Genomic DNA, 13,126 nt, shown 5'->3' with positions numbered 1-13,126 from the left:
TTAGTTTGTTAGTGTAAATGTGGATTGGCACATAAGAGATAGTAGTTGGTAATTGAACATGAGAAACGTTACCGGATAACAATACAGAGGTGAATATATGAAAGACCACATATACAAATATGCTCCGTACCCCCCAAAAATGTTTTGGTACCTCTGGGGATTCTAGGGGTGCCACCAGGGGTACATGAGCCGTAACAGGTCCTATTTACCACTGTATTGATGTAGAGTCTTGTTAGCAGGTCGGGGCTGCATTGTACAGCCACAGACACTCGTCTGCTGGCCTTTGATGTACACTGTACTGCTACAGATTTGGAGCAGCGAACTGTACTGAACAGCCATTTTAACGTCCTGCTGCTCTGTCCTTGTAGCAGGTCTCTTAGTAGTTGGGGCTGTGGTAACCTTCTAGGGTACTGGTGTCTGTGCTGAGACTTCCTCTCTTGTGTGCTCTAGGTGGAAAATGAACAACCTCGGGAGCAGAGAATACACCAAATTCAAAATCAACAGTGGATCCACTCTTGCCAAATCGTGCCCTAAGAAGTTTAAAAACCCATCGAGGGTGTTCATTTCCTCTCTCGGCTGAGACAAGGACAAATTAAAAAAAAATTGTCTGCTCTGGAGAATGAACCCCTCCAAATTATCCTCCTCATTGAACTCGTGGGAGGGACAAATCGAGGAGGGTAGCTCAAACGGTTCACCATCCCTAACCTGTTTAATCAAGTCCTCAGACAAGATACACATTGGAAGATAACCGTAATCCTCCTTCTGATAATGCCTCACCTCGTAAGACTCCCTCACTGTCCTTTAATGGTGGATTATTCTGTGACGTGGCAGGTGTTGTGCAATCAGGAAGCGCACACAATCTCTGAGGGGATTGGTTTTTTAACAAACGGGTTTTACTTTGAACATACGGGGTTGCACACAAATTGACAGTAGACACACGAACAACACGAGCACAATGTGGCATGATGACACTAACGGAACTAACTGGCTAACACACATATGACCAACTAATCATTAGACATAAAGACAACAGACTCGACCAGCAACCTGACATATAACAGAACACTAAAACTTAACAAACTACACACACAGACATCTACAGACACGAGAAGCCATGAACAAAACAGAAATATAGAAAGATTAATCAAATCTGACATCCAAGACACAACAGACTGCACAAGACCACAAACGGTCACCATAATTTTTACTTTCACAATAAGTTTCACTATAATATGCACCATCACCTTACAATAACCCACAAAGACTGAACACCAACGATTAAATACCAGAACTAAATTACAAATGAGACACAGCTGAAGGGGAAGTAACATGGGGCGTGACTGAACAGACTAAAAAGTGATACATGATTGACAGGGAGGCGGGGCTAGACATGACACCCTCCTTAAAATCTCTGCATCACCTCTATTCCGTGACCTACAGAAAGCATGGACTACACTTGCTTACAAAGTGTTATTGTGTGTTTTGGATTCCTGTAAATATATTAGTCCGGAAATTTCAATGTGTTTCAATAATTTAATTAGTTTTTAATATGTGACTAAAGCTGATGTGAAATGTGCATACCTCAGGGGTCACCAAATGGCGGTCCGGATCCAATCACATTCCCGATTAACTGGATACGGACCCAAATTCCAAAAATATTTTTTTATTTTTACGGGAGACTAAATTTTAAACCGGAGCATTTATTTCAGGGCTACTGGAAAAACATTCCGTGACGAGTGTTACGTTCGCCCCCCCCCTCCCCCCCCCCCCTCCCCGCTCAACAACTTACGTTCGACACCGCCGACCCGGACCAAAATTGGACCGAGGAAAGATATAATTGATTACCCCTGGCATACATGTTTTAACTGGGACTCCATGGAAATCATGGTGGTGTTTTTGACTCTTCTGAAAGTCTGTAAATGCTCTATTGACAGATTAAAAGCAATACTACACAAACAGACCTTTTAGTGTTTTTTGTCTTTAGTTTGTTACACTCACAGAAATGATTCATGGCAGAAATGATTCATTTTATGCATTTACATCTATTTGATTTTATTTAAAAACTCATATATTTTATATTTATGCCTTAACATTAATTATTATCTACATAATCTAATCAATTCTAAAATGTCTTGAATGTAATTAGTTAATTTATACCTACACAGTTGAAATAATTACAGTTGTAAATCAAACAAGATTCTGTTATATAAAATGTATGTGACTGGTTTTCATTGAAGTTATGAGAAATGAAATGCGCTGCTCTCCCGCGGGTCTCCAGCAGGCAGGTTCATGTGGGTAGGAGTCGTCCATGCCACGGTAAGCAATCCGAGACATCCTGTTTTATTACTTTCAAATGTGTCCTAATCGTGCAGTTTATATCGCATCACATCAATGTAAATGTATTTGTATAGTTCTTGATTATTTTAAGTAGTTTTATGTCGATCGTGTTGCTGGACAAGACAATACCAACACATGCTAACATCACAGCGAACAGGCTTGCTTTTTCATGACATCTTAGCTAGTTCGGTAATACAGTTTGATACTGGATTAAACTAACCTATTGCGGTTGGTTTTCATGCAGGTTAAAATTACTAGTTATATCAGTTGCAAAGCAAGCCGGAAAGCATTCTCTTTGTCCACAACATTTAGTATACTCATTTTGTAATAAACTAGGCGCTGTCTGCTTATTTAAAGGTGAACTTGAGAACTCGTGCCATGGAGGTGTTTTGGTAGGTGCAAACTCATTACATTTTGACAAAATTCTGTGCTGTGAATGCACAATATGGCATTTCTGTGATTCATGCAAATCTGCAATATAAAAGTGTCTTTTTTTTTAGGGGGGAGGGGTGTCAATGTGCTTCACAAGCTTAGTCGTGAGTACAAATAACTTTGTTGGAGTGTTTTACAGATGGGGTGGTCCACTAGGGAAATGTCAGTGACTTTGTTAGCCTCAGCACCTGTGTTTTATTGAGTCTCTGACACTAACAAGCATGAATCATGTGTTTGTTTGTTTTCCCAGAATGAAGACATCAATGTGAGCTGTCTTGATTGTGCGTGATTGTGTGCTGAGTTGTCTGAGCATCTACCTCAATGAAGACCTGGGCACACTGGTTAAAGAATACGGGGTATGTCAGCCTACTGTCTTTTGTGCCAGATGGAATTTCCATCCAGATGTGCCGGGTAACGTGCCGTTCATGAGAATGGGATAGACATGAGAACACATTGACCTTGACCACCAGTAGTTTATCATTAAGTCCAATGGCTTGTTTGTTTAGAATGAGAAATTCCCAAAAGTAAAGTGGTGGTAGTGCTGTCGCTTTGTAGGAAGTAAATCCACTTGGTCCAGAGGAACCTGAGGATAAAGTGGGCCAGGTTGGGGCACCCAAACCTAAACGCCTTTACTATGCAAAGGATGACAATTCTCACCAAAACAACAAGGTGAGGACACAGACACTTCATATTTCTTATGACCCAGCAGCATGATTTGGAAGTGTTAAGTAAGAAAAGCCTTTCAAATAATGTCAAGTCATTTTGATTCTTGGTTCTGATCAGCTGGATTCTAATATTTGTGTGTGTGTGTGTGTGTGTGTGTGTGTGTGGTGGGGGGATCACTAGGATGCATGTTGTGGACTATCTGCTTATGAACTCCAGCGCCTTGAGAACATCACACAGAAGGAAGCCTTCTTGTCTTCTTTGAACATATGGCAAGTACGTGGACATGTTAACTGAAACTATAACCAATACACAGGGTTCGTACGGTCATGAAAAACCTGGAAAAGTTATGGAATTTGAAAATAGCAATTTCCAGGCCTGGATAAGTTTTGGAAAAACTAAAAATACTCAAATGTTTTGGAAAAGTCATGGAAATTTGCTTGACACAATAAATATATGTCGATAACCGGAAGAAAAAATAAACATATATAATATAGCCATGTTTTTTCTTTGTGCGGACCACTAACGTAACTTCACAGGTTAGTTCGCTACGTTAGCGTTGGACTCCAAGCGGAGCTGTAGATTGTACTTTGATGACGTGTAAATCAGCGTAATGCTGGTAAATGCCGATTCAACTATGGCTGCTTCAGTTGGACAAATACAAGCTATGGCTTGAGAAAGACAAGGACACGGGGCATGCAAAATGTGCACTGTGTGGTTAACCAACTGGTTAACGTTGGGGTTAGAGACTGAAAAGTCCGACGCAAAGCAGTTTTCGTCGTTAAGCGCGAACCTAGATAATCCGTGTATCATTCGTTCATTTGATATTCAACTGAAAATCAAAATCGGAAAATCAAAAAAACAGTTCATTATTTTGTTTTTCGTTTTGAATATAAAAACAAAAAAACAAATCAGGCTTGTATTTTTCAGTTTTTTATTTGATGATCCAAACAAAACTAGCTAAATTAAAAATCGGATTCGGAGCCGAACTTGATTTTGATTTTTTAACTCGACCCATTTGTGTGCCCCGGAAGTTGTTCTTCGTGGTCTTCGTTTGACTGCGGTAAAGTTGGTTTCACGTTTGCATATTCGGAATTCTTTCTTCAATAATAAGTGCCCAAATGTGCAAAATAAATATCTACAACTTTGTTTACGCCAGGAATATACATATTTAAGTTGTATACAACATTTTATTTAAAATGTACTATTGTGACCGCTACGACGTCTAAGGCACCGTCTACAAATTACGTTAACACGGACGCAAGTGGCGGTAGTAAAGGCCCCAGAGCACTGCGCACTCTGTTTTTTTTTCTTTTCAATAATTTCAATATCTTTTCAATGGTCCATCATAAGACCACCAAACAAGTTGTATTACACAAAGTATATAGTTGTTATTTAGGATGCACTTTGTGTAATACAACTTGTAATACAACGGGCAGTCATGGCCTGATTGTAGGGAACTGGTCTTGTGACCGGAGGGTCGTGGGTTTGATTCCCAGGCTTGAGGCCATGACTGAGGTGCCCTTGAGCAAGGCACCCAACCCCAACTGCTCCCCGGGTGCCGGGCTGCCCACTGCTCTGGGCACGTGTGCACCACAGCCCCCTAGTAATCACTAGTGTGTGTGTGTTCTAACTGCACAGATGGGTAAAAAGTGGAGGACAAATTTCGATCGCGGTGAAAAAAAATCACAATTGACAAAATATGGCACATTTATATGGGTATTTCTACCTTGCACCAATTTGTGGAGGTCAGTTTTTGTCTAATTATGTCAATAGCTTTTAAATGGTGCATCATAAGATCATAAAACAAGCTATTATATATTAAGCGCAATCCTAAGCAACAACCTATAAGTCAGATATGGGTATTTCTACCTCTTACCTAATAGTGGTGGTGAGTTTTTATCTTTTAATTTCAATAGCTTTTAAACGGTCCATCAGAACAGCACCAAACAAGTTGTATTACATTAAGCCCATGATGACCAGCAACCTACAACTCAGATATGAGTATTTCTACCTCTTACCTAATAGTGGTGGTGAGTTTTTATCTAATTATTTCAATAGCTTTTCATAATATTCTTATTTTATGAACAGCACCTGTAATAAGAGTTGTAGGTTGTTGTTTAGGATGCACTTAATATATATAACTACTTGTTTTTCTTTCCCATGACTGTCTAGCATACAGAACTAGACTGAGAGACCAGTTTTAGTTCATTAGCTATTTAATATTGTCTTCAATATTGAACCTTTTCACAATATTCAAATTTTCTTAAATATATCAGTCGGCGTGCAACGAATGAGTATAATATACAAGTTTCATCTTTTGAATGGAATTACTGAAATAAATAATATACCAATATCTGTGTAACGTGGTGGGTTGGACACAATCGCGATAAAGGGCTGGCACATACTTTAACGGAGCTAGTCTCCTCTAGTAGGGTGACCAGAGTTGGGTTTCTGAAAAGGAGGACACCTTTTGTACTGGGTGGGGGTCATCGGTGTATCGGTGAATGATTTAGGTGGATGGTGTGTGTGTCGAACGTTTTTTCTCTTTAACTCCTCCGTAAACGTACACTTTCGTTTCATCGCCGTAGAACCGGCGGACACACGTGCTTTCACTTGTAAACACTTTTGCACTGTACATGTATTCTGTTTGAGGCAGTCGAACAAATTCCCCCCGGACATTTTTTAGGTCTCAAAAGTAGGACATGTCCGGGAAAAAGAGGACGTCTGGTCACCCTAGCTCTAAGTGAACCGCGCCCACACGGAGAGTGCGCAACTTACAAGGCATACAGAACACACTTCACAGAAACACTCACGAAGGAATATAAAGGACCACAGCGATTATGAAAGGAAAACACGTTTATATAAATAATACAAGGCACAGAAAACACAGCAGAGACTAAAGTAAACGAACACTACAAAACACAATGACAAATATTAACACCGGATCATCACTGGATATCCATTTGCTGCAACGTGCACGAAATCTCTGCAGGCGTCTTGCCACCTTCAAATAAATATTTAATTAATCTAGAATGTGGTTCCAATATGGTCACGTTGTCTATACCAATATAGACTATGTTCCAATGTTTAGGCTCAGAGTAGAACAAGTAACACTGCAGCGCACTCCCGCACAAACGAAGACCACGAAGAATAAACATATCAGTAACTTCCGGGGCACACAAATGGGTCAAGTTAAAAAATCAAAATCAAGTTCGGCTCCGAACCCGTTTTTTTATTTTGCTATTTTTGTTTGGATCATCAAATAAAAAACTGAAAAATACAAGCCTGGTTTGTTTTTTTGTTTTTATATTCAAAACGAAAAACAAAATAATGAATGGTTTTTTGATTTTCCGATTTTGATTTTAAGTTGAATATCAAATGAACGAATGATACACGGATTCTAGATTTAGACACGCCTTGATCGTAAACACAGAATAGAAAAAAACTAACAATGTTCTCGTGCGTACAGCGTGAGAAAGAGCGACCGCGTTGCCGAGATGGGCTGCGGTGGAGGCTGTGCTGCTTCAGCTTATCGTACACAACACTACACAACACAACACTCCACTACACTCCACAGTGCTGCCACTGCACCTCCACGCACCGCACGAAATTAAGAAAAGTCGGTCGTAACTCCGTCCGTCGTTAACCAGACCCGTCGGTAAGCGGGAACTCACCGGCTTTTAGCCCGGATACGGCTTATAGCTACAACATTTTCCATTAAAAAAACTTAGATGCGGCTTATATTGATATTGAAAATACGGTAAATGTTTATTTTTTCAATTATGTGTCTTTTCATTAATTGATGATATACTGTGGAATTTTAGCCTGGATTTTTTCTTATTTTTTGTGTCTACACATATGTTTAGAGAATGTACAGTCATTGAAATTTGTCTGAAAGTCATGGAAAAGTCATGGAAATTAGTTGTCAAAAAAGTGTATGAACCCTGAATACAAGCCTGATTAGCAGTTGTCCATTTCACACCGTCTCCCTCTCATACTTTGTCTTCATCTACTCTCCTCTCAGTCTCTTTTTCTCTCCATCCTGCTCTTTTCACTGTTGTCTCCTACTGTCTTCTCTGTATCTTTCTTTCTCTCATACTCACTCCTCTCCCACCAGTGTAACTTCACACAATTTTGCATGGGAATTTAAAAAGGTGACAAATTTGGTATTAATGGGTTATTCTCAATTTTGTTCCTTCTACAATGTAATTTACAAATATGTCATTCCTGTCTTTCTTGTAGTATGTTTAGCATTGCTGTTCATGGAGAGAAACAATGGGATAATTAGTGTTTTTCTCTGTGAAAAGGCAGCTGAGGATCTGAGGCAGTCAGAAAAGCCAAAGCCAGATGTCAAGAGGTAAGTCATAAAGCAGTGTAGTTGGAAGCATGAATTATTTTTGCTCTTGGGGCTGAATATTGACTAGAAGGGGGTGTTTCCAACAGTCGAGGAGTAAAGGGAGAGACATGGGAAGGTTAGGGAAAGGTTGGTTCTTTCTCAGGGCCTGAATTTCAGTGCGGGATTGCGGGAATTGCGCACTATTTCTTCGATTCCCGCAATTTTAGCCATAATAATGCGGGAAACTTCCCGCACACAATTACAGCGAAAACGTTCAGCAAAACATAGCTCGGTTTGTATTGTGAGACGGACAGATAGTCGGACAGACCGACGTCCGTACTGGACGCTGCACTCGGCGCTCTCACTCTTCCTAGCACCGCAGCGGCGGTGACGTTGACCAAACTAATCCTCAGTGTTCACACACAGGTGACGGTAGTAAACTAAAGCAGCAGTCCAAAGATATGTTTCAGTCCAACTGGCCAAGAATATATCCTTGGCTCGAACTTAATAGCGGTGAAATGAGCTGCTCGATTTGTAAAATGTACAGTGCTGTGCCTTTTACCAGCCGATGCTACAAAACATCGACTTTAAGTCGCCACTCGGCTAGTGTCTCTCATACAGCAGCACTGAAAAGAAAGCGCGAGGCTGATCTGAAAGTGGTGGTCGATAACGGAGGAGAAGTGCAAAAAAACAGATTACCAGGGATGCCAACTTTATCACTTTGAGTGAGATTTGATTTTAGGAGGGAGGGAGGGGGGTGGCGGCGTGTGTGTAAAATATAGGCCGGGGGTGGGGTGTGCGTGTGTAAATTGTTGGGGGGGGGGGGGGGGGGTGTATAAAATGGACACATTAAGTATTATATCAGAGCGATATAAGCGAACTAGTGGCTCCAGAGCGAACTAGTAACTCATTGAATCATAGATGTAGATCAGAGGTAAATAAACTAGATTTTTTCAGCGTGAGAAATCGGATGTGGCGTTTGTACGTGTGAAGACGGTCAAATGCGTGTGTCTCACGCTCATTGCGTGAGAGTTGGCAACCCTGGATTACTGCAATGCATAAAATTCTGCCTGATGCCCAGTCAGCTGATTGTGATGTGATGACACATTTCAGCACACAAAACAGAGGTAAAATTAAGTTATAACAAGCCTAACCAATGTATGCTAATTTCAGCTTGGCCCTCCAAGAGAGCAGTTGGAATGTTTTTTTTTTAGTATTTAGAAAAGAAAGACCAATGAGAGGACAGATCAGGGTAGAGAAGAACCATATATATACACGTATATAAAATATATACATTGTAACTTGTCTCTTGGTTCTTCTCTACCCTGATCTGCACAGCAAGACCTGAATTTAGGTTCACCAGAAGTATCCCCCCCCCCAAAATGTAGAAATCCCCCTTATGTGACACATTTAAGGGGGGAATTCCCACTCATTTTGAAAAATGAATTTCAGGCCCTGTTTCTCTTCTTTATCATCCTCCCTCCAACCTTCCTCTCACTCCTACTGTCCTCTCTTAGGCCAATACAAGACAGCTCACTTCTTTACGGGTGCTGAAAAGTTGAATCATTTCAGCTTTTCAATGCTGCTCAGCACCTCCCTTGTTTATTACGTCACAAGGTAAAGTTTTGTGACCAATTTGCAAAAAACTGGGCAAAACACAATGTGAGTCAGCTTTAGACATAACAGGCATGATGCACACACACTACTACTCCCTGACTGGAAGACTGCATCTTTATTTCCTCTACCATACTACTATTTTAATTGATTTATCAGGTGCCCAGGCTCAACTCAAACATGTGAGAACAACACTACTCCTTTATATGATAATTGTCAGATTATTTATTGTCACCTTGGCAGAAAAGTGCAAAATATTCAAGAGTAGTACTGCACACCTGATTAATCACTTAAACTTATAGTATACGCAGGAAATGAAGGTCTTCCTGTCAGGATGTAGTGGAGCCTGTGCATCAAGTCTATTATTCCAGTGATGAGAGTAAGAAGGAGAATAAACCTTACCCCTACAAGAGCTTAGGAGAGAGAAAAGATGAGTAGAGAAGGAAGTGTCAGGAATAGCCGATGACATAATCAAGTTCACCTGTTTCACCACCACGCCCACATTCCATACATACTTAAGCACCAGAACTACACTTCCTGGTTGCGAAGTATTGCCTCCATGTTGTTGCATACCAAGCCTTTTCTCCGGTCTGTCTGCCTGTGTCCCGAACTCTGCTTGCCCCCTAGACCACGTCTCCCGCCTGACCCCTGGATACCTCCCGGACTCTGCTCTCGCCTCTCGACCTCGGACCGTTCTGACCACCGCTACTCCACTACAGCCCTACACCAGCATAACACCGCTGTGTGCTCTACGTGGCCTGCTGTACTGAATTATCTTAATAAAAAGCACTCACTTCCGCATCAGGATCTCTCCTCGCGTGTTCCATTCGTTACAGGAAGACTGTAGAAGAGAGGGAGAGGTGGTTGGAGAGGTTTGCCTCCTTTTCTTCAATCCGTTTTCCCTGCACCAATGAACAGTTTCTTATTTGGCTCTTACAGCAGCTATTAGCTACGTATTTACATCGCTGATCTGAATAAAATCAGTGGGAGGGTTCCTGGTTCTGTATTGTTAGATGTATTTTTAGTTGGTGTGTAGTTAACTGCATTTCTTTAGCAGGTCAAAGGCTTCATTAGGAAAAGAGCAGGCTCTGCAGTCTCCCCAGAAATCCCTCTGTCTTAAAGAAGCACAACGCCTTACCCCCAGTGGTGGATCAACCCTTAAACACGTGAGAACAAGTCTACTGTAAAGAATATTTGTCAGAGTTTTTAATTGTTGTTGTCATCTTGATTGAAAAGTCCACAATTTGAGAGAAGACTGTATATAATCTCATGTTAACAAAAACACACAATGCATCCTTATGACTTTTTCTTTTTTTCCAGGCTTTTAGGAGGTGATCAAAGGTCTTAAGGTCATTGTTACCTTGAACATGCATCCATCTCATTCTCATGAACACATATATGCAGTGCTTTAAAGCAGTGGCGTGCACACATAGACATCAGGTGGTGCTAAAGCACCAGCAACTCTACCCTTTATCAACGAAAGTGCCCTTTAGAAACTTCGGTTTTCATTTTACTGAGGTCGGTTTGAAATGATCTTTTGAAAACCTGAGCGATTAAAAACAATGCCCTGAAATGAGCCACCACCTCGCACACGCCCGACCTCTCTCTTCCTTTAACACCAGATGCGCTGCAGCAACAGTTCAGTTCAGCGAGTGGAAGGAAGCGTTTTCAGCACAGCACACACGGTCACAGATAGACTTCTTCTCCCGTCCCCACCAGCCAAGTCACATACACATCAAGTCAAATCTACCGTTTGCCCTCTAAGCCCAACGTGAAATCATTTTGTTGTGCAGTAAAATGTCTCATACAGCACCAAACTACTAAGCATTTTTAGCTGACTGGTCGTGAGGACGACCACATACAAATAATTAAGGTAGAGTTTGCAGATCTATGTGTTAAGCTGAACATTTTCTGTTGTATAGGTTTTGTTAGACAACATAAATTAACACATTCATTTGTGAAAGAAGAAACTGGAAGTTCCCCATTACCTGTGAAAAATGCCCATCTGCATTCATGTAATGACAACACTCAGTAGCCTATAACTCCTTCTTGTTCTTTTTGGTCTTTGTACTGTCTTAATTGTAGGCCTATATTGATTTACTAATTGCAAAATATATGCAACAAGGCCTGCAGACAGTGGAGGGTAAACAGAAGTTAACTGAAGGACTTAAAAATTACTGTATATAGTTAATATTGGATATGAATTTTATCAGTTGGCTGCGTGACTTTTCTCCGTTGAAAACTCGCGTTTAGAGAATGTTACAAATAAAATGTCAAATTTCATTCAACATGTGCTTGTAATTTTTTTTATAATTAGGTGTACCACGTGCGCTAAACAGTGCCCTTCAACCCCCCCGAGTACTTGCCCCCCAAAATGTCTGTGCACACCACTGCTTTAAAGAAATATCTTCAAATTAACATTCAGTTGGCCTAAGGATGAGCTGCTTATATTGTGGTGGTCCAGGTTAGGGTCACACAGCTCATCATCCTGTTCTTTCTGTTCCAGGACATTGAATCCAGAGAGGCTGAGCAGATGTTGCCGAGCAGAGGGTCATGGTCCTGATGGTAATGGACGCTTTGCTGATGTTGGTGTTGTGCTGGAAGGTGTGGAAGTTCTCCATAACCTGCAGAGTGTCAGCCATACATGTGTGATGCTTTATGGGCTGATCTACACACTCAACTTGAGTTATCCAAAAAGCATGCGTACATTCGAGGTGTACCAGAAAATCCTGATGGACCTGGACTCAACCAAGCTTTCACCAAAAGTACAGGCACTGAAAATCTAATTGCTCCAGTAATTTGACTGGCAGTAATGCACTTAAACAACCCCTACCTGATTTGTCTTTTTTCCTCAGTCAGAGAGGATCTTGTGTTTAAATGATCCCTTAGTTATTGAAGGGTATATCGGGGAAATACCTGTTTTGTTTTCTTTTAGTGTTGAAGCATTTAATGGGAGTGTTGTGAGAGTGTAGGTGGGTTCATGGATGGCCGGTTTCTGAAGTGTGTTAGCTGGCAGTGTTGTAATGGCTCAGCTCAAACTGTATTTGTCATTGTTTCTGAATTCTGTATGATCTGGTTGTCTTTAAAAGATATTTAATCTACAGAAAAGATCCTGAAGATGTTGTAATTTCATGTATTTAATGTTTAATGTGAAGTTCTAATGCTAATAAAGCTTTTGAATCAACAAGATGGTCTGATTGTTCTTATGCATCATTAAGATTGTACTAAATGGAAAGACCGAATGTGATTGGAGATCACAGAGATGAAAGAAAACAAAACTGAGTCTCAGACATGAAGAATTTAAGGCATTTTCCCCACTGTTTCCAAATGTTTATCTGAAGTGACAAACCCAGATGTGTATCATTACTATGTTGCTGAAACAGTGTGTTTACACCAGAGAGGCAGTGAAAGCTTACTGCAATTTAGATGCTTATAATTACTTTCTCAGTGGAAAAGTTGATGCAGAGGGCATTAGAATTGTATATGGTGAAGTTGGAGCAACCTGCCAAACACGTCACTATTTCTAAAACATACTGCACATGTTTCTTAGTAAGGAGTGGGGGTTGTTTTGTTAAACTCTATATTTAATTATATATTTTCAATGGTTTGAACATTTATTCAGCTTATTAGAAACAAACGTCGATTACAAAAGACTTCAGAATCGCCTTTATTGTCATTATAATTTACATTACAATGAAATTTGATTCTCATCCAAGGTGTTTGCCAGTACAGTAAATACAC

The 13,126-nt window shown here is 40.6% G+C and overlaps 1 long non-coding RNA gene across 3 annotated transcripts; it reads left to right on the top strand.

The window, feature by feature from the left end:
* Window positions 1-2,853: 2,853 nt before the first annotated feature.
* LOC143497172 (uncharacterized) lies at window positions 2,854-12,551 on the top strand. 3 transcript variants are annotated; one of them, XR_013125728.1, is made up of 5 exons: window positions 2,854-3,125; window positions 3,325-3,438; window positions 3,616-3,708; window positions 7,743-7,792; window positions 10,440-12,551. It is a non-coding gene; the product is annotated as an uncharacterized LOC143497172 (long non-coding RNA). The 3 variants fall into 3 exon arrangements; XR_013125727.1 differs by having other exon boundaries at window positions 2,854-3,438; window positions 10,440-10,551; window positions 10,706-12,551; XR_013125726.1 differs by having other exon boundaries at window positions 2,854-3,438.
* The last annotated feature ends 575 nt before the right edge of the window (window positions 12,552-13,126 follow it).

The sequence above is a fragment of the Brachyhypopomus gauderio genome, unplaced genomic scaffold, assembly GCF_052324685.1.
Source record: "Brachyhypopomus gauderio isolate BG-103 unplaced genomic scaffold, BGAUD_0.2 sc101, whole genome shotgun sequence".
In the NCBI taxonomy this organism is placed as follows: domain Eukaryota; kingdom Metazoa; phylum Chordata; class Actinopteri; order Gymnotiformes; family Hypopomidae; genus Brachyhypopomus; species Brachyhypopomus gauderio.
Note: the sequence above shows the minus strand (reverse complement) of the source record. Positions and strands in the feature narration are given on the sequence as shown.